Below are 24,726 nucleotides of genomic sequence, written 5' to 3' on the forward strand. Positions count from 1 at the left end.
CCACAAGTACATTTCCAGGAAGCTCAATGTTTCTTGTGAACTGTTTCAAAAAGCTGAAAGATCACACATTGATATTAGTTTGGAGATATGACTGATAAAAACACTCCTTGTAGGATTTCTTAGAGGCGTAAGATGCCAGAAGTATACCAAGAGTTTTGTGCAGGATAGCACGCAGAAGGCATTGTTTGACATTCAGTGACGTCAACAACGCTTACCAGGAGTGGGGTTCGAACCCACGCGGATATATATCCATTGGATCTTAAGTCCAACGCCTTAACCACTCAGCCATCCTGGTTGTTGATGTTACTGTCTGCACTTGAATTTGGAGCTTAAGGGTATGATCGCTCTGCCTTTGGATGCTTGGACACTGGACAGTATGGACCTCCTGTATCCTTGATGAATCTTTCTGTGAAACTCTGGTTAACTGCTTGATATCATAAGACAGTCCTCCGGAAGAAACAACATCCCATGAAAATCTCTGGCTTGCTGAAAAGCCTCTTCCTTGGGTGAAGAGGGCTTAACATATGTTGGCCCATTGGGGCACACTACCTCCACCACCCATACAGAGCAAAGTAGCAGGTGACCCTCAAATTGTTCATCGTTTTTAAATATTTTTTTTTCTGTTGTTTGGGGCTCTGATTTGTCAAGTATGTTTTATGGGAAAACAAGTTTTTTCTCAATTTTCAAATTTCTAGCACACCGCACAAGAATTTCTTCTAGGACTTAACTGGAGCTTGCAGCATGCACTCCTTCCTCTAGTCTTATAAGTTCTCCAGAGCCTGTTGTGGGGACAAATTCTTACAGTCTGATGCTGCCACCAACATACGTCAAGGAGGAACTGTTCTTTAAGCAATGATGTGCAATATCGGGCTTAAGTTAAAGATAACATTTTGACTGGGGTTGAAAAAGCTCTGTTGTGGCTTTATTAAACTATTGAAACCTGATCAAGGTGACTTTGGATTCTGCCCTATGCCTTGTAACAAACTCTAGTCCATGTGTTAATCCAGTTTTACTTTCCAGTGGCTTTCTTCATAGTTCTCTCTTAGAAAACTGCAGCTGGTGGAAAACACTTCTTGCAGGTTTTGGCAACTTTTGCAGTTGGATTTGTGTATCTTCTTTGTTAGCGCTTTAACCTCACAATGCCATTCTTGGGTATAGCTGCAGACAAGAGTCCTCACAATGAGTCCCTCTACTGATGGCATGTGGTATTGAAGAAACAGATTGGCAGAAAATCAAAACTTGCAGCAGTGTTTGCAGTAATCTCAAAAGCATAATGAATGCCATACCGGTGATTGTAAGCATTCACATCTCCACAAGTACATTTCCAGGAAGCTCAATGTTTCTTGTGAACTGTTTCAAAAAGCTGAAAGATCACACATTGATATTAGTTTGAAGATGTGACTGATAAAAACACTCCTTGTAGGATTTCTTAGAGGCGTAAGATGCCAGAAGTATACCAAGAGTTTTGTGCAGGATAGCGCGCAGACGTCATTGTTTGACATTCAGTGACGTCAAGAAAGTTTACCAGGAGTGGGTTTCGAACCCACGCGGATATATATCCATTGGATCTTAAGTCCAACGCCTTAACCACTCGGCCATCCTGGTTGTTGATGTAACAGTCTGCACTTGAATTGGGAGCTTAAGGGTATGATCGCTCTGCCTTTGGATGCTTGGACACTGGACAGTATGGACCTCCTGTATCCTTGATGAATCTTTCTGTGAAACTCTGGTTAACTGCTTGATATCATAAGACAGTCCTCCGGAAGAAACAACATCCCATGAAAATCTCTGGCTTGCTGAAAAGCCTCTTCCTTGGGTGAAGAGGGCTTAACATATGTTGGCCCATTGGGGCACACTACCTCCACCACCCATACAGAGCAAAGTAGCAGGTGACCCTCAAATTGTTCATCGTTTTTAAATATTTTTTTTTCTGTTGTTTGGGGCTCTGATTTGTCAAGTATGTTTTATGGGAAAACAAGTTTTTTCTCAATTTTCAAATTTCTAGCACACCGCACAAGAATTTCTTCTAGGACTTAACTGGAGCTTGCAGCATGCACTCCTTCCTCTAGTCTTATAAGTTCTCCAGAGCCTGTTGTGGGGACAAATTCTCACAGTCTGATGCTGCCACCAACATACGTCAAGGAGGAACTGTTCTTTAAGCAATGATGTGCAATATCGGGCTTAAGTTAAAGATAACATTTTGACTGGGGTTGAAAAAGCTCTGTTGTGGCTTTATTAAACTATTGAAACCTGATCAAGGTGACTTTGGATTCTGCCCTATGCCTTGTAACAAACTCTAGTCCATGTGTTAATCCAGTTTTACTTTCCAGTGGCTTTCTTCATAGTTCTCTCTTAGAAAACTGCAGCTGGTGGAAAACACTTCTTGCAGGTTTTGGCAACTTTTGCAGTTGGATTTGTGTATCTTCTTTGTTAGCGCTTTAACCTCACAATGCCATTCTTGGGTATAGCTGCAGACAAGAGTCCTCACAATGAGTCCCTCTACTGATGGCATGTGGTATTGAAGAAACAGATTGGCAGAAAATCAAAACTTGCAGCAGTGTTTGCAGTAATCTCAAAAGCATAATGAATGCCATACCGGTGATTGTAAGCATTCACATCTCCACAAGTACATTTCCAGGAAGCTCAATGTTTCTTGTGAACTGTTTCAAAAAGCTGAAAGATCACACATTGATATTAGTTTGGAGATATGACTGATAAAAACACTCCTTGTAGGATTTCTTAGAGGCGTAAGATGCCAGAAGTATACCAAGAGTTTTGTGCAGGATAGCGCGCAGAAGGCATTGTTTGACATTCAGTGACGTCAAGAACGTTTACCAGGAGTGGGGTTCAAACCCACGCGGATATATATCCATTGGATCTTAAGTCCAACGCCTTAACCACTCGGCCATCCTGGTTGTTGATGTTACAGTCTGCACTTGAATTTGGAGCTTAAGGGTATGATCGCTCTGCCTTTGGATGCTTGGACACTGGACAGTATGGACCTCCTGTATCCTTGATGAATCTTTCTGTGAAACTCTGGTTAACTGCTTGATATCATAAGACAGTCCTCCGGAAGAAACAACATCCCATGAAAATCTCTGGCTTGCTGAAAAGCCTCTTCCTTGGGTGAAGAGGGCTTAACATATGTTGGCCCATTGGGGCACACTACCTCCACCACCCATACAGAGCAAAGTAGCAGGTGACCCTCAAATTGTTCATCGTTTTTAAATATTTTTTTTCTGTTGTTTGGGGCTCTGATTTGTCAAGTATGTTTTATGGGAAAACAAGTTTTTTCTCAATTTTCAAATTACTAGCACACCGCACAAGAATTTCTTCTAGGACTTAACTGGAGCTTGCAGCATGCACTCCTTCCTCTAGTCTTATAAGTTCTCCAGAGCCTGTTGTGGGGACAAATTCTCACAGTCTGATGCTGCCACCAACATACGTCAAGGAGGAACTGTTCTTTAAGCAATGATGTGCAATATCGGGCTTAAGTTAAAGATAACATTTTGACTGGGGTTGAAAAAGCTCTGTTGTGGCTTTATTAAACTATTGAAACCTGATCAAGGTGACTTTGGATTCTGCCCTATGCCTTGTAACAAACTCTAGTCCATGTGTTAATCCAGTTTTACTTTCCAGTGGCTTTCTTCATAGTTCTCTCTTAGAAAACTGCAGCTGGTGGAAAACACTTCTTGCAGGTTTTGGCAACTTTTGCAGTTGGATTTGTGTATCTTCTTTGTTAGCGCTTTAACCTCACAATGCCATTCTTGGGTATAGCTGCAGACAAGAGTCCTCACAATGAGTCCCTCTACTGATGGCATGTGGTATTGAAGAAACAGATTGGCAGAAAATCAAAACTTGCAGCAGTGTTTGCAGTAATCTCAAAAGCATAATGAATGCCATACCGGTGATTGTAAGCATTCACATCTCCACAAGTACATTTCCAGGAAGCTCAATGTTTCTTGTGAACTGTTTCAAAAAGCTGAAAGATCACACATTGATATTAGTTTGAAGATGTGACTGATAAAAACACTCCTTGTAGGATTTCTTAGAGGCGTAAGATGCCAGAAGTATACCAAGAGTTTTGTGCAGGATAGCGCGCAGACGTCATTGTTTGACATTCAGTGACGTCAAGAAAGTTTACCAGGAGTGGGTTTCGAACCCACGCGGATATATATCCATTGGATCTTAAGTCCAACGCCTTAACCACTCGGCCATCCTGGTTGTTGATGTAACAGTCTGCACTTGAATTGGGAGCTTAAGGGTATGATCGCTCTGCCTTTGGATGCTTGGACACTGGACAGTATGGACCTCCTGTATCCTTGATGAATCTTTCTGTGAAACTCTGGTTAACTGCTTGATATCATAAGACAGTCCTCCGGAAGAAACAACATCCCATGAAAATCTCTGGCTTGCTGAAAAGCCTCTTCCTTGGGTGAAGAGGGCTTAACATATGTTGGCCCATTGGGGCACACTACCTCCACCACCCATACAGAGCAAAGTAGCAGGTGACCCTCAAATTGTTCATCGTTTTTAAATATTTTTTTTTCTGTTGTTTGGGGCTCTGATTTGTCAAGTATGTTTTATGGGAAAACAAGTTTTTTCTCAATTTTCAAATTTCTAGCACACCGCACAAGAATTTCTTCTAGGACTTAACTGGAGCTTGCAGCATGCACTCCTTCCTCTAGTCTTATAAGTTCTCCAGAGCCTGTTGTGGGGACAAATTCTCACAGTCTGATGCTGCCACCAACATACGTCAAGGAGGAACTGTTCTTTAAGCAATGATGTGCAATATCGGGCTTAAGTTAAAGATAACATTTTGACTGGGGTTGAAAAAGCTCTGTTGTGGCTTTATTAAACTATTGAAACCTGATCAAGGTGACTTTGGATTCTGCCCTATGCCTTGTAACAAACTCTAGTCCATGTGTTAATCCAGTTTTACTTTCAGTGGCTTTCTTCATAGTTCTCTCTTAGAAAACTGCAGCTGGTGGAAAACACTTCTTGCAGGTTTTGGCAACTTTTGCAGTTGGATTTGTGTATCTTCTTTGTTAGCGCTTTAACCTCACAATGCCATTCTTGGGTATAGCTGCAGACAAGAGTCCTCACAATGAGTCCCTCTACTGATGGCATGTGGTATTGAAGAAACAGATTGGCAGAAAATCAAAACTTGCAGCAGTGTTTGCAGTAATCTCAAAAGCATAATGAATGCCATACCGGTGATTGTAAGCATTCACATCTCCACAAGTACATTTCCAGGAAGCTCAATGTTTCTTGTGAACTGTTTCAAAAAGCTGAAAGATCACACATTGATATTAGTTTGGAGATATGACTGATAAAAACACTCCTTGTAGGATTTCTTAGAGGCGTAAGATGCCAGAAGTATACCAAGAGTTTTGTGCAGGATAGCGCGCAGATGGCATTGTTTGACATTCAGTGACGTCAAGAAAGTTTACCAGGAGTGGGGTTCGAACCCACGAGGATATATATCTATTAGATCTTAAGTCCAACGCCTCAACCACTCAGCCATCCTGGTTGCTGATGTAACAGTCTGCACTTGAATTGGGAGCTTAAGGGTATGATCGCTCTGCCTTTGGATGCTTGGACACTGGACAGTATGGACCTCCTGTATCTTTGATGAATCTTTCTGTGAAACTCTGGTTAACTGCTTGATATCATAAGACAGTCCTCCGGAAGAAACAACATCCCATGAAAATCTCTGGCTTGCTGAAAAGCCTCTTCCTTGGGTGAAGAGGGCTTAACATATGTTGGCCCATTGGGGCACACTACCTCCACCACCCATACAGAGCAAAGTAGCAGGTGACCCTCAAATTGTTCATCGTTTTTAAATATTTTTTTTTCTGTTGTTTGGGGCTCTGATTTGTCAAGTATGTTTTATGGGAAAACAAGTTTTTTCTCAATTTTCAAATTTCTAGCACACCGCACAAGAATTTCTTCTAGGACTTAACTGGAGCTTGCAGCATGCACTCCTTCCTCTAGTCTTATAAGTTCTCCAGAGCCTGTTGTGGGGACAAATTCTCACAGTCTGATGCTGCCACCAACATACGTCAAGGAGGAACTGTTCTTTAAGCAATGATGTGCAATATCGGGCTTAAGTTAAAGATAACAGTTTGACTGGGGTTGAAAAAGCTCTGTTGTGGCTTTATTAAACTATTGAAACCTGATCAAGGTGACTTTGGATTCTGCCCTATGCCTTGTAACAAACTCTAATCCATGTGTTAATCCAGTTTTACTTTCCAGTGGCTTTCTTCATAGTTCTCTCTTAGAAAACTGCAGCTGGTGGAAAACACTTCTTGCAGGTTTTGGCAACTTTTGCAGTTGGATTTGTGTATCTTCTTTGTTAGCGCTTTAACCTCACAATGCCATTCTTGGGTATAGCTGCAGACAAGAGTCCTCACAATGAGTCCCTCTACTGATGGCATGTGGTATTGAAGAAACAGATTGGCAGAAAATCAAAACTTGCAGCAGTGTTTGCAGTAATCTCAAAAGCATAATGAATGCCATACCGGTGATTGTAAGCATTCACATCTCCACAAGTACATTTCCAGGAAGCTCAATGTTTCTTGTGAACTGTTTCAAAAAGCTGAAAGATCACACATTGATATTAGTTTGGAGATATGACTGATAAAAACACTCCTTGTAGGATTTCTTAGAGGCGTAAGATGCCAGAAGTATACCAAGAGTTTTGTGCAGGATAGCGCGCAGAAGGCATTGTTTGACATTCAGTGACGTCAAGAACGTTTACCAGGAGTGGGGTTCAAACCCACGCGGATATATATCCATTGGATCTTAAGTCCAACGCCTTAACCACTCGGCCATCCTGGTTGTTGATGTTACAGTCTGCACTTGAATTTGGAGCTTAAGGGTATGATCGCTCTGCCTTTGGATGCTTGGACACTGGACAGTATGGACCTCCTGTATCTTTGATGAATCTTTCTGTGAAACTCTGGTTAACTGCTTGATATCATAAGACAGTCCTCCGGAAGAAACAACATCCCATGAAAATCTCTGACTTGCTGAAAAGCCTCTTCATTGGGTGAAGAGGGCTTAACATATGTTGGCCCATTGGGGCTCACTACCTCCACCACCCATACAGAGCAAAGTAGCAGGTGACCCTCAAATTGTTCATCGTTTTTAAATATTTTTTTTTTCTGTTGTTTGGGGCTCTGATTTGTCAAGTATGTTTTATGGGAAAACAAGTTTTTTCTCAATTTTCAAATTTCTAGCACACCGCACAAGAATTTCTTCTAGGACTTAACTGGAGCTTGCAGCATGCACTCCTTCCTCTAGTCTTATAAGTTCTCCAGAGCCTGTTGTGGGGACAAATTCTCACAGTCTGATGCTGCCACCAACATACGTCAAGGAGGAACTGTTCTTTAAGCAATGATGTGCAATATCGGGCTTAAGTTAAAGATAACATTTTGACTGGGGTTGAAAAAGCTCTGTTGTGGCTTTATTAAACTATTGAAACCTGATCAAGGTGACTTTGGATTCTGCCCTATGCCTTGTAACAAACTCTAGTCCATGTGTTAATCCAGTTTTACTTTCCAGTGGCTTTCTTCATAGTTCTCTCTTAGAAAACTGCAGCTGGTGGAAAACACTTCTTGCAGGTTTTGGCAACTTTTGCAGTTGGATTTGTGTATCTTCTTTGTTAGCGCTTTAACCTCACAATGCCATTCTTGGGTATAGCTGCAGACAAGAGTCCTCACAATGAGTCCCTCTACTGATGGCATGTTGTATTGAAGAAGCAGATTGGCAGAAAATCAAAACTTGCAGCAGTGTTTGCAGTAATCTCAAAAGCATAATGAATGCCATACCGGTGATTGTAAGCATTCACATCTCCACAAGTACATTTCCAGGAAGCTCAATGTTTCTTGTGAACTGTTTCAAAAAGCTGAAAGATCACACATTGATATTAGTTTGGAGATATGACTGATAAAAACACTCCTTGTAGGATTTCTTAGAGGCGTAAGATGCCAGAAGTATACCAAGAGTTTTGTGCAGGATAGCGCGCAGAAGGCATTGTTTGACATTCAGTGACGTCAAGAACGCTTACCAGGAGTGGGGTTCGAACCCACGCGGATATATATCCATTGGATCTTAAGTCCAACGCCTTAACCACTCCGCCATCCTGGTTGTTGATGTTACTGTCTGCACTTGAATTTGGAGCTTAAGGGTATGATCGCTCTGCCTTTGGATGCTTGGACACTGGACAGTATGGACCTTCTGTATCCTTGATGAATCTTTCTGTGAAACTCTGGTTAACTGCTTGATATCATAAGACAGTCCTCCGGAAGAAACAACATCCCATGAAAATCTCTGGCTTGCTGAAAAGCCTCTTCCTTGGGTGAAGAGGGCTTAACATATGTTGGCCCATTGGGGCACACTACCTCCACCACCCATACAGAGCAAAGTAGCAGGTGACCCTCAAATTGTTCATCGTTTTTAAATATTTTTTTTTCTGTTGTTTGGGGCTCTGATTTGTCAAGTATGTTTTATGGGAAAACAAGTTTTTTCTCAATTTTCAAATTTCTAGCACACCGCACAAGAATTTCTTCTAGGACTTAACTGGAGCTTGCAGCATGCACTCCTTCCTCTAGTCTTATAAGTTCTCCAGAGCCTGTTGTGGGGACAAATTCTCACAGTCTGATGCTGCCACCAACATACGTCAAGGAGGAACTGTTCTTTAAGCAATGATGTGCAATATCGGGCTTAAGTTAAAGATAACAGTTTGACTGGGGTTGAAAAAGCTCTGTTGTGGCTTTATTAAACTATTGAAACCTGATCAAGGTGACTTTGGATTCTGCCCTATGCCTTGTAACAAACTCTAATCCATGTGTTAATCCAGTTTTACTTTCCAGTGGCTTTCTTCATAGTTCTCTCTTAGAAAACTGCAGCTGGTGGAAAACACTTCTTGCAGGTTTTGGCAACTTTTGCAGTTGGATTTGTGTATCTTCTTTGTTAGCGCTTTAACCTCACAATGCCATTCTTGGGTATAGCTGCAGACAAGAGTCCTCACAATGAGTCCCTCTACTGATGGCATGTGGTATTGAAGAAACAGATTGGCAGAAAATCAAAACTTGCAGCAGTGTTTGCAGTAATCTCAAAAGCATAATGAATGCCATACCGGTGATTGTAAGCATTCACATCTCCACAAGTACATTTCCAGGAAGCTCAATGTTTCTTGTGAACTGTTTCAAAAAGCTGAAAGATCACACATTGATATTAGTTTGGAGATATGACTGATAAAAACACTCCTTGTAGGATTTCTTAGAGGCGTAAGATGCCAGAAGTATACCAAGAGTTTTGTGCAGGATAGCGCGCAGAAGGCATTGTTTGACATTCAGTGACGTCAAGAACGTTTACCAGGAGTGGGGTTCAAACCCACGCGGATATATATCCATTGGATCTTAAGTCCAACGCCTTAACCACTCGGCCATCCTGGTTGTTGATGTTACAGTCTGCACTTGAATTTGGAGCTTAAGGGTATGATCGCTCTGCCTTTGGATGCTTGGACACTGGACAGTATGGACCTCCTGTATCCTTGATGAATCTTTCTGTGAAACTCTGGTTAACTGCTTGATATCATAAGACAGTCCTCCGGAAGAAACAACATCCCATGAAAATCTCTGGCTTGCTGAAAAGCCTCTTCCTTGGGTGAAGAGGGCTTAACATATGTTGGCCCATTGGGGCACACTACCTCCACCACCCATACAGAGCAAAGTAGCAGGTGACCCTCAAATTGTTCATCGTTTTTAAATATTTTTTTTTCTGTTGTTTGGGGCTCTGATTTGTCAAGTATGTTTTATGGGAAAACAAGTTTTTTCTCAATTTTCAAATTTCTAGCACACCGCACAAGAATTTCTTCTAGGACTTAACTGGAGCTTGCAGCATGCACTCCTTCCTCTAGTCTTATAAGTTCTCCAGAGCCTGTTGTGGGGACAAATTCTCACAGTCTGATGCTGCCACCAACATACGTCAAGGAGGAACTGTTCTTTAAGCAATGATGTGCAATATCGGGCTTAAGTTAAAGATAACATTTTGACTGGGGTTGAAAAAGCTCTGTTGTGGCTTTATTAAACTATTGAAACCTGATCAAGGTGACTTTGGATTCTGCCCTATGCCTTGTAACAAACTCTAGTCCATGTGTTAATCCAGTTTTACTTTCCAGTGGCTTTCTTCATAGTTCTCTCTTAGAAAACTGCAGCTGGTGGAAAACACTTCTTGCAGGTTTTGGCAACTTTTGCAGTTGGATTTGTGTATCTTCTTTGTTAGCGCTTTAACCTCACAATGCCATTCTTGGGTATAGCTGCAGACAAGAGTCCTCACAATGAGTCCCTCTACTGATGGCATGTGGTATTGAAGAAACAGATTGGCAGAAAATCAAAACTTGCAGCAGTGTTTGCAGTAATCTCAAAAGCATAATGAATGCCATACCGGTGATTGTAAGCATTCACATCTCCACAAGTACATTTCCAGGAAGCTCAATGTTTCTTGTGAACTGTTTCAAAAAGCTGAAAGATCACACATTGATATTAGTTTGGAGATATGACTGATAAAAACACTCCTTGTAGGATTTCTTAGAGGCGTAAGATGCCAGAAGTATACCAAGAGTTTTGTGCAGGATAGCGCGCAGATGGCATTGTTTGACATTCAGTGACGTCAAGAAAGTTTACCAGGAGTGGGGTTCGAACCCACGAGGATATATATCTATTAGATCTTAAGTCCAACGCCTCAACCACTCAGCCATCCTGGTTGCTGATGTAACAGTCTGCACTTGAATTGGGAGCTTAAGGGTATGATCGCTCTGCCTTTGGATGCTTGGACACTGGACAGTATGGACCTCCTGTATCTTTGATGAATCTTTCTGTGAAACTCTGGTTAACTGCTTGATATCATAAGACAGTCCTCCGGAAGAAACAACATCCCATGAAAATCTCTGGCTTGCTGAAAAGCCTCTTCCTTGGGTGAAGAGGGCTTAACATATGTTGGCCCATTGGGGCACACTACCTCCACCACCCATACAGAGCAAAGTAGCAGGTGACCCTCAAATTGTTCATCGTTTTTAAATATTTTTTTTTCTGTTGTTTGGGGCTCTGATTTGTCAAGTATGTTTTATGGGAAAACAAGTTTTTTCTCAATTTTCAAATTTCTAGCACACCGCACAAGAATTTCTTCTAGGACTTAACTGGAGCTTGCAGCATCCACTCCTTCCTCTAGTCTTATAAGTTCTCCAGAGCCTGTTGTGGGGACAAATTCTCACAGTCTGATGCTGCCACCAACATACGTCAAGGAGGAACTGTTCTTTAAGCAATGATGTGCAATATCGGGCTTAAGTTAAAGATAACAGTTTGACTGGGGTTGAAAAAGCTCTGTTGTGGCTTTATTAAACTATTGAAACCTGATCAAGGTGACTTTGGATTCTGCCCTATGCCTTGTAACAAACTCTAATCCATGTGTTAATCCAGTTTTACTTTCCAGTGGCTTTCTTCATAGTTCTCTCTTAGAAAACTGCAGCTGGTGGAAAACACTTCTTGCAGGTTTTGGCAACTTTTGCAGTTGGATTTGTGTATCTTCTTTGTTAGCGCTTTAACCTCACAATGCCATTCTTGGGTATAGCTGCAGACAAGAGTCCTCACAATGAGTCCCTCTACTGATGGCATGTGGTATTGAAGAAACAGATTGGCAGAAAATCAAAACTTGCAGCAGTGTTTGCAGTAATCTCAAAAGCATAATGAATGCCATACCGGTGATTGTAAGCATTCACATCTCCACAAGTACATTTCCAGGAAGCTCAATGTTTCTTGTGAACTGTTTCAAAAAGCTGAAAGATCACACATTGATATTAGTTTGGAGATATGACTGATAAAAACACTCCTTGTAGGATTTCTTAGAGGCGTAAGATGCCAGAAGTATACCAAGAGTTTTGTGCAGGATAGCGCGCAGAAGGCATTGTTTGACATTCAGTGACGTCAAGAACGTTTACCAGGAGTGGGGTTCAAACCCACGCGGATATATATCCATTGGATCTTAAGTCCAACGCCTTAACCACTCGGCCATCCTGGTTGTTGATGTTACAGTCTGCACTTGAATTTGGAGCTTAAGGGTATGATCGCTCTGCCTTTGGATGCTTGGACACTGGACAGTATGGACCTCCTGTATCTTTGATGAATCTTTCTGTGAAACTCTGGTTAACTGCTTGATATCATAAGACAGTCCTCCGGAAGAAACAACATCCCATGAAAATCTCTGGCTTGCTGAAAAGCCTCTTCATTGGGTGAAGAGGGCTTAACATATGTTGGCCCATTGGGGCTCACTACCTCCACCACCCATACAGAGCAAAGTAGCAGGTGACCCTCAAATTGTTCATCGTTTTTAAATATTTTTTTTTTCTGTTGTTTGGGGCTCTGATTTGTCAAGTATGTTTTATGGGAAAACAAGTTTTTTCTCAATTTTCAAATTTCTAGCACACCGCACAAGAATTTCTTCTAGGACTTAACTGGAGCTTGCAGCATGCACTCCTTCCTCTAGTCTTATAAGTTCTCCAGAGCCTGTTGTGGGGACAAATTCTCACAGTCTGATGCTGCCACCAACATACGTCAAGGAGGAACTGTTCTTTAAGCAATGATGTGCAATATCGGGCTTAAGTTAAAGATAACATTTTGACTGGGGTTGAAAAAGCTCTGTTGTGGCTTTATTAAACTATTGAAACCTGATCAAGGTGACTTTGGATTCTGCCCTATGCCTTGTAACAAACTCTAGTCCATGTGTTAATCCAGTTTTACTTTCCAGTGGCTTTCTTCATAGTTCTCTCTTAGAAAACTGCAGCTGGTGGAAAACACTTCTTGCAGGTTTTGGCAACTTTTGCAGTTGGATTTGTGTATCTTCTTTGTTAGCGCTTTAACCTCACAATGCCATTCTTGGGTATAGCTGCAGACAAGAGTCCTCACAATGAGTCCCTCTACTGATGGCATGTTGTATTGAAGAAGCAGATTGGCAGAAAATCAAAACTTGCAGCAGTGTTTGCAGTAATCTCAAAAGCATAATGAATGCCATACCGGTGATTGTAAGCATTCACATCTCCACAAGTACATTTCCAGGAAGCTCAATGTTTCTTGTGAACTGTTTCAAAAAGCTGAAAGATCACACATTGATATTAGTTTGGAGATATGACTGATAAAAACACTCCTTGTAGGATTTCTTAGAGGCGTAAGATGCCAGAAGTATACCAAGAGTTTTGTGCAGGATAGCGCGCAGAAGGCATTGTTTGACATTCAGTGACGTCAAGAACGCTTACCAGGAGTGGGGTTCGAACCCACGCGGATATATATCCATTGGATCTTAAGTCCAACGCCTTAACCACTCCGCCATCCTGGTTGTTGATGTTACTGTCTGCACTTGAATTTGGAGCTTAAGGGTATGATCGCTCTGCCTTTGGATGCTTGGACACTGGACAGTATGGACCTTCTGTATCCTTGATGAATCTTTCTGTGAAACTCTGGTTAACTGCTTGATATCATAAGACAGTCCTCCGGAAGAAACAACATCCCATGAAAATCTCTGGCTTGCTGAAAAGCCTCTTCCTTGGGTGAAGAGGGCTTAACATATGTTGGCCCATTGGGGCACACTACCTCCACCACCCATACAGAGCAAAGTAGCAGGTGACCCTCAAATTGTTCATCGTTTTTAAATATTTTTTTTTCTGTTGTTTGGGGCTCTGATTTGTCAAGTATGTTTTATGGGAAAACAAGTTTTTTCTCAATTTTCAAATTTCTAGCACACCGCACAAGAATTTCTTCTAGGACTTAACTGGAGCTTGCAGCATGCACTCCTTCCTCTAGTCTTATAAGTTCTCCAGAGCCTGTTGTGGGGACAAATTCTCACAGTCTGATGCTGCCACCAACATACGTCAAGGAGGAACTGTTCTTTAAGCAATGATGTGCAATATCGGGCTTAAGTTAAAGATAACAGTTTGACTGGGGTTGAAAAAGCTCTGTTGTGGCTTTATTAAACTATTGAAACCTGATCAAGGTGACTTTGGATTCTGCCCTATGCCTTGTAACAAACTCTAATCCATGTGTTAATCCAGTTTTACTTTCCAGTGGCTTTCTTCATAGTTCTCTCTTAGAAAACTGCAGCTGGTGGAAAACACTTCTTGCAGGTTTTGGCAACTTTTGCAGTTGGATTTGTGTATCTTCTTTGTTAGCGCTTTAACCTCACAATGCCATTCTTGGGTATAGCTGCAGACAAGAGTCCTCACAATGAGTCCCTCTACTGATGGCATGTGGTATTGAAGAAACAGATTGGCAGAAAATCAAAACTTGCAGCAGTGTTTGCAGTAATCTCAAAAGCATAATGAATGCCATACCGGTGATTGTAAGCATTCACATCTCCACAAGTACATTTCCAGGAAGCTCAATGTTTCTTGTGAACTGTTTCAAAAAGCTGAAAGATCACACATTGATATTAGTTTGGAGATATGACTGATAAAAACACTCCTTGTAGGATTTCTTAGAGGCGTAAGATGCCAGAAGTATACCAAGAGTTTTGTGCAGGATAGCGCGCAGAAGGCATTGTTTGACATTCAGTGACGTCAAGAACGTTTACCAGGAGTGGGGTTCAAACCCACGCGGATATATATCCATTGGATCTTAAGTCCAACGCCTTAACCACTCGGCCATCCTGGTTGTTGATGTTACAGTCTGCACTTGAATTTGGAGCTTAAGGGTATGATCGCTCTGCCTTTGGATGCTTGGACACTGGACAGTATGGACCTCCTGTATCCTTGATGAATCTTTCTGTGAAACTCTGGTTAACTGCTTGATATCATAAGACAGTCCTCCGGAAGAAACAACATCCCATGAAAATCTCTGGCTTGCTGAAAAGCCTCTTCCTTGGGTGAAGAGGGCTTAACATATGTTGGCCCATTGGGGCACACTACCTCCACCACCCATACAGAGCAAAGTAGCAGGTGACCCTCAAATTGTTCATCGTTTTTAAATATTTTTTTTTCTGTTGTTTGGGGCTCTGATTTGTCAAGTATGTTTTATGGGAAAACAAGTTTTTTCTCAATTTTCAAATTACTAGCACACCGCACAAGAATTTCTTCTAGGACTTAACTGGAGCTTGCAGCATGCACTCCTTCCTCTAGTCTTATAAGTTCTCCAGAGCCTGTTGTGGGGACAAATTCTCACAGTCTGATGCTGCCACCAACATACGTCAAGGAGGAACTGTTCTTTAAGCAATGATGTGCAATATCGGGCTTAAGTTAAAGATAACATTTTGACTGGGGTTTAAAAAGCTCTGTTGTGGCTTTATTAAACTATTGAAACCTGATCAAGGTGACTTTGGATTCTGCCCTATGCCTTGTAACAAACTCTAGTCCATGTGTTAATCCAGTTTTACTTTCCAGTGGCTTTCTTCATAGTTCTCTCTTAGAAAACTGCAGCTGGTGGAAAACACTTCTTGCAGGTTTTGGCAACTTTTGCAGTTGGATTTGTGTATCTTCTTTGTTAGCGCTTTAACCTCACAATGCCATTCTTGGGTATAGCTGCAGACAAGAGTCCTCACAATGAGTCCCTCTACTGATGGCATGTGGTATTGAAGAAACAGATTGGCAGAAAATCAAAACTTGCAGCAGTGTTTGCAGTAATCTCAAAAGCATAATGAATGCCATACCGGTGATTGTAAGCATTCACATCTCCACAAGTACATTTCCAGGAAGCTCAATGTTTCTTGTGAACTGTTTCAAAAAGCTGAAAGATCACACATTGATATTAGTTTGAAGATGTGACTGATAAAAACACTCCTTGTAGGATTTCTTAGAGGCGTAAGATGCCAGAAGTATACCAAGAGTTTTGTGCAGGATAGCGCGCAGACGTCATTGTTTGACATTCAGTGACGTCAAGAAAGTTTACCAGGAGTGGGTTTCGAACCCACGCGGATATATATCCATTGGATCTTAAGTCCAACGCCTTAACCACTCGGCCATCCTGGTTGTTGATGTAACAGTCTGCACTTGAATTGGGAGCTTAAGGGTATGATCGCTCTGCCTTTGGATGCTTGGACACTGGACAGTATGGACCTCCTGTATCCTTGATGAATCTTTCTGTGAAACTCTGGTTAACTGCTTGATATCATAAGACAGTCCTCCGGAAGAAACAACATCCCATGAAAATCTCTGGCTTGCTGAAAAGCCTCTTCCTTGGGTGAAGAGGGCTTAACATATGTTGGCCCATTGGGGCACACTACCTCCACCACCCATACAGAGCAAAGTAGCAGGTGACCCTGAAATTGTTCATCGTTTTTAAATATTTTTTTTTCTGTTGTTTGGGGCTCTGATTTGTCAAGTATGTTTTATGGGAAAACAAGTTTTTTCTCAATTTTCAAATTTCTAGCACACCGCACAAGAATTTCTTCTAGGACTTAACTGGAGCTTGCAGCATGCACTCCTTCCTCTAGTCTTATAAGTTCTCCAGAGCCTGTTGTGGGGACAAATTCTCACAGTCTGATGCTGCCACCAACATACGTCAAGGAGGAACTGTTCTTTAAGCAATGATGTGCAATATCGGGCTTAAGTTAAAGATAACATTTTGACTGGGGTTGAAAAAGCTCTGTTGTGGCTTTATTAAACTATTGAAACCTGATCAAGGTGACTTTGGATTCTGCCCTATGCCTTGTAACAAACTCTAGTCCATGTGTTAATCCAGTTTTACTTTCCAGTGGCTTTCTTCATAGTTCTCTCTTAGAAAACTGCAGCTGGTGGAAAACACTTCTTGCAGGTTTTGGCAACTTTTGCAGTTGGATTTGTGTATCTTCTTTGTTAGCGCTTTAACCTCACAATGCCATTCTTGGGTATAGCTGCAGACAAGAGTCCTCACAATGAGTCCCTCTACTGATGGCATGTGGTATTGAAGAAACAGATTGGCAGAAAATCAAAACTTGCAGCAGTGTTTGCAGTAATCTCAAAAGCATAATGAATGCCATACCGGTGATTGTAAGCATTCACATCTCCACAAGTACATTTCCAGGAAGCTCAATGTTTCTTGTGAACTGTTTCAAAAAGCTGAAAGATCACACATTGATATTAGTTTGGAGATATGACTGATAAAAACACTCCTTGTAGGATTTCTTAGAGGCGTAAGATGCCAGAAGTATACCAAGAGTTTTGTGCAGGATAGCGCGCAGAAGGCATTGTTTGACATTCAGTGACGTCAAGAAAGTTTACCAGGAGTGGGGTTCGAACCCACGAGGATATATATCTATTAGATCTTAAGTCCAACGCCTCAACCACTCAGCCATCCTGGTTGCTGATGTAACAGTCTGCACTTGAATTGGGAGCTTAAGGGTATGATCGCTCTGCCTTTGGATGCTTGGACACTGGACAGTATGGACCTCCTGTATCTTTGATGAATCTTTCTGTGAAACTCTGGTTAACTGCTTGATATCATAAGACAGTCCTCCGGAAGAAACAACATCCCATGAAAATCTCTGGCTTGCTGAAAAGCCTCTTCATTGGGTGAAGAGGGCTTAACATATGTTGGCCCATTGGGGCTCACTACCTCCACCACCCATACAGAGCAAAGTAGCAGGTGACCCTCAAATTGTTCATCGTTTTTAAATATTTTTTTTTTCTGTTGTTTGGGGCTCTGATTTGTCAAGTATGTTTTATGGGAAAACAAGTTTTTTCTCAATTTTCAAATTTCTAGCACACCGCACAAGAATTTCTTCTAGGACTTAACTGGAGCTTGCAGCATGCACTCCTTCCTCTAGTCTTATAAGTTCTCCAGAGCCTGTTGTGGGGACAAATTCTCACAGTCTGATGCTGCCACCAACATACGTCAAGGAGGAACTGTTCTTTAAGCAATGATGTGCAATATCGGGCTTAAGTTAAAGATAACAGTTTGACTGGGGTTGAAAAAGCTCTGTTGTGGCTTTATTAAACTATTGAAACCTGATCAAGGTGACTTTGGATTCTGCCCTATGCCTTGTAACAAACTCTAATCCATGTGTTAATCCAGTTTTACTTTCCAGTGGCTTTCTTCATAGTTCTCTCTTAGAAAACTGCAGCTGGTGGAAAACACTTCTTGCAGGTTTTGGCAACTTTTGCAGTTGGATTTGTGTATCTTCTTTGTTAGCGCTTTAACCTCACAATGCCATTCTTGGGTATAGCTGCAGACAAGAGTCCTCACAATGAGTCCCTCTACTGATGGCATGTGGTATTGAAGAAACAGATTGGCAGAAAATCAAAACTTGCAGCAGTGTTTGCAGTAATCTCAAAAGCATAATGAATGCCATACCGGTGATTGTAAGCATTCACATCTCCACAAGTACATTTCCAGGAAGCTCAATGTTTCTTGTGAACTGTTTCAAAAAGCTGAAAGATCACACATTGATATTAGTTTGGAGATATGACTGATAAAAACACTCCTTGTAGGATTTCTTAGAGGCGTAAGATGCCAGAAGTATACCAAGAGTTTTGTGCAGGATAGCGCGCAGAAGGCATTGTTTGACATTCAGTGACGTCAAGAACGTTTACCAGGAGTGGGGTTCAAACCCACGCGGATATATATCCATTGGATCTTAAGTCCAACGCCTTAACCACTCGGCCATCCTGGTTGTTGATGTTACAGTCTGCACTTGAATTTGGAGCTTAAGGGTATGATCGCTCTGCCTTTGGATGCTTGGACACTGGACAGTATGGACCTCCTGTATCCTTGATGAATCTTTCTGTGAAACTCTGGTTAACTGCTTGATATCATAAGACAGTCCTCCGGAAGAAACAACATCCCATGAAAATCTCTGGCTTGCTGAAAAGCCTCTTCCTTGGGTGAAGAGGGCTTAACATATGTTGGCCCATTGGGGCACACTACCTCCACCACCCATACAGAGCAAAGTAGCAGGTGACCCTCAAATTGTTCATCGTTTTTAAATATTTTTTTTTCTGTTGTTTGGGGCTCTGATTTGTCAAGTATGTTTTATGGGAAAACAAGTTTTTTCTCAATTTTCAAATTTCTAGCACACCGCACAAGAATTTCTTCTAGGACTTTACTGGAGCTTGCAGCATGCACTCCTTCCTCTAGTCTTATAAGTTCTCCAGAGCCTGTTGTGGGGACAAATTCTCACAGTCTGATGCTGCCACCAACATACGTCAAGGAGGAACTGTTCTTTAAGCAATGATGTGCAATATCGGGCTTAATTTAACGATAACAGTTTGACTGGGGTTGAAAAAGCTCTGTTGTGGCTTTATTAAACTATTGAAACCTGATCAAGGTGACTTTGGATTCTGCCCTATGCCTTGTAACAAACTCTAATCCATGTGTTAATCCAGTTTTACTTTCCAGTGGCTTTCTTCATAGTTCTCTCTTAGAAAACTGCAGCTGGTGGAGAACACTTCTTGCAGGTTTTGGCAACTTTTGCAGTTGGATTTGTGTATCTTCTTTGTTAGCGCTTTAACCTCACAATGCCATTCTTGGGTATAGCTGCAGACAAGAGTCCTCACAATGAGTCCCTCTACTGATGGCATGTGGTATTGAAGAAACAGATTGGCAGAAAATCAAAACTTGCAGCAGTGTTTGCAGTAATCTCAAAAGCATAATGAATGCCATACCGGTGATTGCAAGCATTCACATCTCCACAAGTACATTTCCAGGAAGCTCAATGTTTCTTGTGAACTGTTTCAAAAAGCTGAAAGATCACACATTGATATTAGTTTGGAGATATGACTGATAAAAACACTCCTTGTAGGATTTCTTAGAGGCGTAAGATGCCAGAAGTATACCAAGAGTTTTGTGCAGGATAGCGCGCAGAAGGCATTGTTTGACATTCAGTGACGTCAAGAAAGTTTACCAGGAGTGGGGTTCGAACCCACGCGGATATATATCCATTGGATCTTAAGTCCAACGCCTTAACCACTCGGCCATCCTGGTTGTTGATGTTACAGTCTGCACTTGAATTTGGAGCTTAAGGGTATGATCGCTCTGCCTTTGGATGCTTGGACACTGGACAGTATGGACCTCCTGTATCCTTGATGAATCTTTCTGTGAAACTCTGGTTAACTGCTTAATATCATAAGACAGTCCTCCGGAAGAAACAACATCCCATGAAAATCTCTGGCTTGCTGAAAAGCCTTTTTATTGGGTGAAGAGGGCTTAGCATATGTTGGCCCATTGGGGCACACTAACTCCACCACCCATACAGAGCAAAGTAGCAGGTGACCCTCAAATTGTTCATCGTTTTTAAATATTTTTTTTCTGTTGTTTGGGGCTCTGATTTGTCAAGTATGTTTTATGGGAAAACAAGTTTTTTTCTCAATTTTCAAATTTCTAGCACACTGCACAAGAATTTCTTCTAGGACTTAACTGGAGCTTGCAGCATGCACTCCTTCCTCTAGTCTTATAAGTTCTCCAGAGCCTGTTGTGGGGACAAATTCTCACAGTCTGATGCTGCCACCAACATACGTCAAGGAGGAACTGTTCTTTAAGCAATGATGTGCAATATCGGGCTTAAGTTAAAGATAACATTTTGACTGGGGTTGAAAAAGCTCTGTTGTGGCTTTATTAAACTATTGAAACCTGATCAAGGTGACTTTGGATTCTGCCCTATGCCTTGTAACAAACTCTAATCCATGTGTTAATCCAGTTTTACTTTCCAGTGGCTTACTTCATAGTTCTCTCTTAGAAAACTGCAGCTGGTGGAAAACACTTCTTGCAGGTTTTGGCAACTTTTGCAGTTGGATTTGTGTATCTTCTTTGTTAGCGCTTTAACCTCACAATGCCATTCTTGGGTATAGCTGCAGACAAGAGTCCTCACAATGAGTCCCTCTACTGATGGCATGTGGTATTGAAGAAACAGATTGGCAGAAAATCAAAACTTGCAGCAGTGTTTGCAGTAATCTCAAAAGCATAATGAATGCCATACCGGTGATTGTAAGCATTCACATCTCCACAAGTACATTTCCAGGAAGCTCAATGTTTCTTGTGAACTGTTTCAAAAAGCTGAAAGATCACACATTGATATTAGTTTGGAGATATGACTGATAAAAACACTCCTTGTAGGATTTCTTAGAGGCGTAAGATGCCAGAAGTATACCAAGAGTTTTGTGCAGGATAGCGCGCAGAAGGCATTGTTTGACATTCAGTGACATCAAGAAAGTTTACCAGGAGTGGGGTTCAAACCCACGCGGATATATATCCATTGGATCTTAAGTCCAACGCCTTAACCACTCGGCCATCCTGGTTGTTGATGTTACAGTCTGCACTTGAATTTGGAGCTTAAGGGTATGATCGCTCTGCCTTTGGATGCTTGGACACTGGACAGTATGGACCTCCTGTATCCTTGATGAATCTTTCTGTGAAACTCTGGTTAACTGCTTGATATCATAAGACAGTCCTCCGGAAGAAACAACATCCCATGAAAATCTCTGGCTTGCTGAAAAGCCTCTTCCTTGGGTGAAGAGGGCTTAACATATGTTGGCCCATTGGGGCACACTACCTCCACCACCCATACAGAGCAAAGTAGCAGGTGACCCTCAAATTGTTCATCGTTTTTAAATATTTTTTTTTCTGTTGTTTGGGGCTCTGATTTGTCAAGTATATTTTATGGGAAAACAAGTTTTTTCTCAATTTTCAAATTTCTAGCACACCGCACAAGAATTTCTTCTAGGACTTTACTGGAGCTTGCAGCATGCACTCCTTCCTCTAGTCTTATAAGTTCTCCAGAGCCTGTTGTGGGGACAAATTCTCACAGTCTGATGCTGCCACCAACATACGTCAAGGAGGAACTGTTCTTTAAGCAATGATCTGCAATATCGGGCTTAATTTAAAGATAACAGTTTGACTGGGGTTGAAAAAGCTCTGTTGTGGCTTTATTAAACTATTGAAACCTGATCAAGGTGACTTTGGATTCTGCCCTATGCCTTGTAACAAACTCTAATCCATGTGTTAATCCAGTTTTACTTTCCAGTGGCTTTCTTCATAGTTCTCTCTTAGAAAACTGCAGCTGGTGGAAAACACTTCTTGCAGGTTTTGGCAACTTTTGCAGTTGGATTTGTGTATCTTCTTTGTTAGCGCTTTAACCTCACAATGCCATTCTTGGGTATAGCTGCAGACAAGAGTCCTCACAATGAGTCCCTCTACTGATGGCATGTGGTATTGAAGAAACAGATTGGCAGAAAATCAAAACTTGCAGCAGTGTTTGCAGTAATCTCAAAAGCATAATGAATGCCATACCGGTGATTGTAAGCATTCACATCTCCACAAGTACATTTCCAGGAAGCTCAATGTTTCTTGTGAACTGTTTCAAAAAGCTGAAAGATCACACATTGATATTAGTTTGGAGATATGACTGATAAAAACACTCCTTGTAGGATTTCTTAGAGGCGTAAGATGCCAGAAGTATACCAAGAGTTTTGTGCAGGATAGAGCGCAGAAGGCATTGTTTGACATTCAGTGACGTCAAGAAAGTTTACCAGGAGTGGGGTTCGAACCCACGCGGATATATATCCATTGGATCTTAAGTCCAACGCCTTCACCACTCGGCCAACCTGGTTGTTGATGTTACAGTCTGCACTTGAATTTGGAGCTTAAGGGTATGATCGCTCTGCCTTTGGATGCTTGGACACTGGACAGTATGGACCTCCTGTATCCTTGATGAATCTTTCTGTGAAACTCTGGTTAACTGCTTGATATCATAAGACAGTCCTCCGGAAGAAACAACATCCCATGAAAATCTCTGGCTTGCTGAAAAGCCTTTTTATTGGGTGAAGAGGGCTTAGCATATGTTGGCCCATTGGGGCACACTAACTCCACCACCCATACAGAGCAAAGTAGCAGGTGACCCTCAAATTGTTTATTGTTTTTAAATATTTTTTTTCTGTTGTTTGGGGCTCTGATTTGTCAAGTATGTTTTATGGGAAAACAAGTTTTTTCTCAATTTTCAAATTTCTAGCACACCGCACAAGAATTTCTTCTAGGACTTAACTGGAGCTTGCAGCATGCACTCCTTCCTCTAGTCTTATAAGTTCTCCAGAGCCTGTTGTGGGGACAAATTCTCACAGTCTGATGCTGCCACCAACATACGTCAAGGAGGAACTGTTCTTTAAGCAATGATGTGCAATATCGGGCTTAAGTTAAAGATAACATTTTGACTGGGGTTGAAAAAGCTCTGTTGTGGCTTTATTAAACTATTGAAACCTGATCAAGGTGACTTTGGATTCTGCCCTATGCCTTGTAACAAACTCTAGTCCATGTGTTAATCCAGTTTTACTTTCCAGTGGCTTTCTTCATAGTTCTCTCTTAGAAAACTGCAGCTGGTGGAAAACACTTCTTGCAGGTTTTGGCAACTTTTGCAGTTGGATTTGTGTATCTTCTTTGTTAGCACTTTAACCTCACAATGCCATTCTTGGGTATAGCTGCAGACAAGAGTCCTCACAATGAGTCCCTCTACTGATGGCATGTGGTATTGAAGAAACAGATTGGCAGAAAATCAAAACTTGCAGCAGTGTTTGCAGTAATCTCAAAAGCATAATGAATGCCATACCGGTGATTGTAAGCATTCACATCTCCACAAGTACATTTCCAGGAAGCTCAATGTTTCTTGTGAACTGTTTCAAAAAGCTGAAAGATCACACATTGATATTAGTTTGGAGATATGACTGATAAAAACACTCCTTGTAGGATTTCTTAGAGGCGTAAGATGCCAGAAGTATACCAAGAGTTTTGTGCAGGATAGCGCGCAGAAGGCATTGTTTGACATTCAGTGACGTCAAGAAAGTTTACCAGGAGTGGAGTTCGAACCCACGCGGATATATATCCATTGGATCTTAAGTCCAACGCCTTAACCACTCGGCCATCCTGGTTGCGGATGTGACCGTCTGCACTTGAATTGGGAGCTTAAGGGTATGATCGCTCTGCCTTTGGATGCTTGGACACTGGACAGTATGGACCTCCTGTATCCTTGATGAATCTTTCTGTGAAACTCTGGTTAACTGCTTGATATCATAAGACAGTCCTCCGGAAGAAACAACATCCCATGAAAATCTCTGGCTTGCTGAAAAGCCTCTTCATTGGGTGAAGAGGGCTTAACATATGTTGGCCCATTGGGGCACACTAACTCCACCACCCATACAGAGCAAAGTAGCAGGTGACCCTCAAATTGTTCATCGTTTTTAAATATTTTTTTTTCTGTTGTTTGGGGCTCTGATTTGTCAAGTATGTTTTATGGGAAAACAAGTTTTTTCTATATTTTCAAATTTCTAGCACACCGCACAAGAATTTCTTCTAGGACTTAACTGGAGCTTGCAGCATGCACTCCTTCCTCTAGTTGTCAGGCATGGACTCACCCCCACCGCCAGTGGTAGTGCGAACGCCGCGCTCGCGGCTGACGTCATCGGGACCCCGAACTTCCGGTCTGTCCCGGCGGCATCCTCCTCCGCTCAGCGTACCACCAGGAGCATGTCTCAGCAGGGCAGGGCAACACGCGCACGCACGGAGCGTCACGCCCTTTATGCCCTGAGGAGGAAAATCACATGAGCAGGCTGCCGGGACAGTTGCCGCCTCCTTCCTGACATCATCGGGGGGGTGGAGTTTGCTGAAGTGACAGTCTGCATTTAAGCAGCAGACTGTCAGTATTCTGTGTCCGCTGTAGCGATCACACCTGTGTTAGCTCTCGGATCCACAGTATACTTATATATTGGTACTGCCAATATAT

At 41.9% G+C, this 24,726-nt stretch overlaps 19 non-coding genes across 19 annotated transcripts; all 19 read right to left on the bottom strand.

The window, feature by feature from the left end:
- Positions 1–212: 212 nt before the first annotated feature.
- Positions 213–295, bottom strand: TRNAL-UAA (transfer RNA leucine (anticodon UAA)). The gene has a single exon. It is a non-coding gene; the product is annotated as a tRNA-Leu (tRNA).
- Positions 296–1,522: 1,227 nt separating this feature from the next.
- TRNAL-UAA (transfer RNA leucine (anticodon UAA)) lies at positions 1,523–1,605 on the bottom strand. Its single transcript has one exon. It is a non-coding gene; the product is annotated as a tRNA-Leu (tRNA).
- A 1,227-nt stretch (positions 1,606–2,832) lies between these two features.
- On the bottom strand, positions 2,833–2,915 carry TRNAL-UAA (transfer RNA leucine (anticodon UAA)). Its single transcript has one exon. It is a non-coding gene; the product is annotated as a tRNA-Leu (tRNA).
- Positions 2,916–4,141: 1,226 nt separating this feature from the next.
- Positions 4,142–4,224, bottom strand: TRNAL-UAA (transfer RNA leucine (anticodon UAA)). Its single transcript has one exon. It is a non-coding gene; the product is annotated as a tRNA-Leu (tRNA).
- A 1,226-nt stretch (positions 4,225–5,450) lies between these two features.
- Positions 5,451–5,533, bottom strand: TRNAL-UAA (transfer RNA leucine (anticodon UAA)). The gene has a single exon. It is a non-coding gene; the product is annotated as a tRNA-Leu (tRNA).
- Positions 5,534–6,760: 1,227 nt separating this feature from the next.
- On the bottom strand, positions 6,761–6,843 carry TRNAL-UAA (transfer RNA leucine (anticodon UAA)). The gene has a single exon. It is a non-coding gene; the product is annotated as a tRNA-Leu (tRNA).
- A 1,228-nt stretch (positions 6,844–8,071) lies between these two features.
- TRNAL-UAA (transfer RNA leucine (anticodon UAA)) lies at positions 8,072–8,154 on the bottom strand. Its single transcript has one exon. It is a non-coding gene; the product is annotated as a tRNA-Leu (tRNA).
- Positions 8,155–9,381: 1,227 nt separating this feature from the next.
- On the bottom strand, positions 9,382–9,464 carry TRNAL-UAA (transfer RNA leucine (anticodon UAA)). The gene has a single exon. It is a non-coding gene; the product is annotated as a tRNA-Leu (tRNA).
- A 1,227-nt stretch (positions 9,465–10,691) lies between these two features.
- TRNAL-UAA (transfer RNA leucine (anticodon UAA)) lies at positions 10,692–10,774 on the bottom strand. Its single transcript has one exon. It is a non-coding gene; the product is annotated as a tRNA-Leu (tRNA).
- Positions 10,775–12,001: 1,227 nt separating this feature from the next.
- TRNAL-UAA (transfer RNA leucine (anticodon UAA)) lies at positions 12,002–12,084 on the bottom strand. Its single transcript has one exon. It is a non-coding gene; the product is annotated as a tRNA-Leu (tRNA).
- Positions 12,085–13,312: 1,228 nt separating this feature from the next.
- Positions 13,313–13,395, bottom strand: TRNAL-UAA (transfer RNA leucine (anticodon UAA)). The gene has a single exon. It is a non-coding gene; the product is annotated as a tRNA-Leu (tRNA).
- A 1,227-nt stretch (positions 13,396–14,622) lies between these two features.
- TRNAL-UAA (transfer RNA leucine (anticodon UAA)) lies at positions 14,623–14,705 on the bottom strand. The gene has a single exon. It is a non-coding gene; the product is annotated as a tRNA-Leu (tRNA).
- A 1,227-nt stretch (positions 14,706–15,932) lies between these two features.
- Positions 15,933–16,015, bottom strand: TRNAL-UAA (transfer RNA leucine (anticodon UAA)). Its single transcript has one exon. It is a non-coding gene; the product is annotated as a tRNA-Leu (tRNA).
- Positions 16,016–17,242: 1,227 nt separating this feature from the next.
- On the bottom strand, positions 17,243–17,325 carry TRNAL-UAA (transfer RNA leucine (anticodon UAA)). The gene has a single exon. It is a non-coding gene; the product is annotated as a tRNA-Leu (tRNA).
- Positions 17,326–18,553: 1,228 nt separating this feature from the next.
- TRNAL-UAA (transfer RNA leucine (anticodon UAA)) lies at positions 18,554–18,636 on the bottom strand. The gene has a single exon. It is a non-coding gene; the product is annotated as a tRNA-Leu (tRNA).
- A 1,227-nt stretch (positions 18,637–19,863) lies between these two features.
- TRNAL-UAA (transfer RNA leucine (anticodon UAA)) lies at positions 19,864–19,946 on the bottom strand. Its single transcript has one exon. It is a non-coding gene; the product is annotated as a tRNA-Leu (tRNA).
- A 1,227-nt stretch (positions 19,947–21,173) lies between these two features.
- TRNAL-UAA (transfer RNA leucine (anticodon UAA)) lies at positions 21,174–21,256 on the bottom strand. The gene has a single exon. It is a non-coding gene; the product is annotated as a tRNA-Leu (tRNA).
- Positions 21,257–22,483: 1,227 nt separating this feature from the next.
- On the bottom strand, positions 22,484–22,566 carry TRNAL-UAA (transfer RNA leucine (anticodon UAA)). Its single transcript has one exon. It is a non-coding gene; the product is annotated as a tRNA-Leu (tRNA).
- Positions 22,567–23,792: 1,226 nt separating this feature from the next.
- Positions 23,793–23,875, bottom strand: TRNAL-UAA (transfer RNA leucine (anticodon UAA)). Its single transcript has one exon. It is a non-coding gene; the product is annotated as a tRNA-Leu (tRNA).
- Positions 23,876–24,726: the final 851 nt, after the last annotated feature.

The sequence above is a fragment of the Hyperolius riggenbachi genome, chromosome 4 (genome assembly GCF_040937935.1).
Source record: "Hyperolius riggenbachi isolate aHypRig1 chromosome 4, aHypRig1.pri, whole genome shotgun sequence".
Classification (NCBI taxonomy): Eukaryota; Metazoa; Chordata; class Amphibia; order Anura; family Hyperoliidae; genus Hyperolius; species Hyperolius riggenbachi.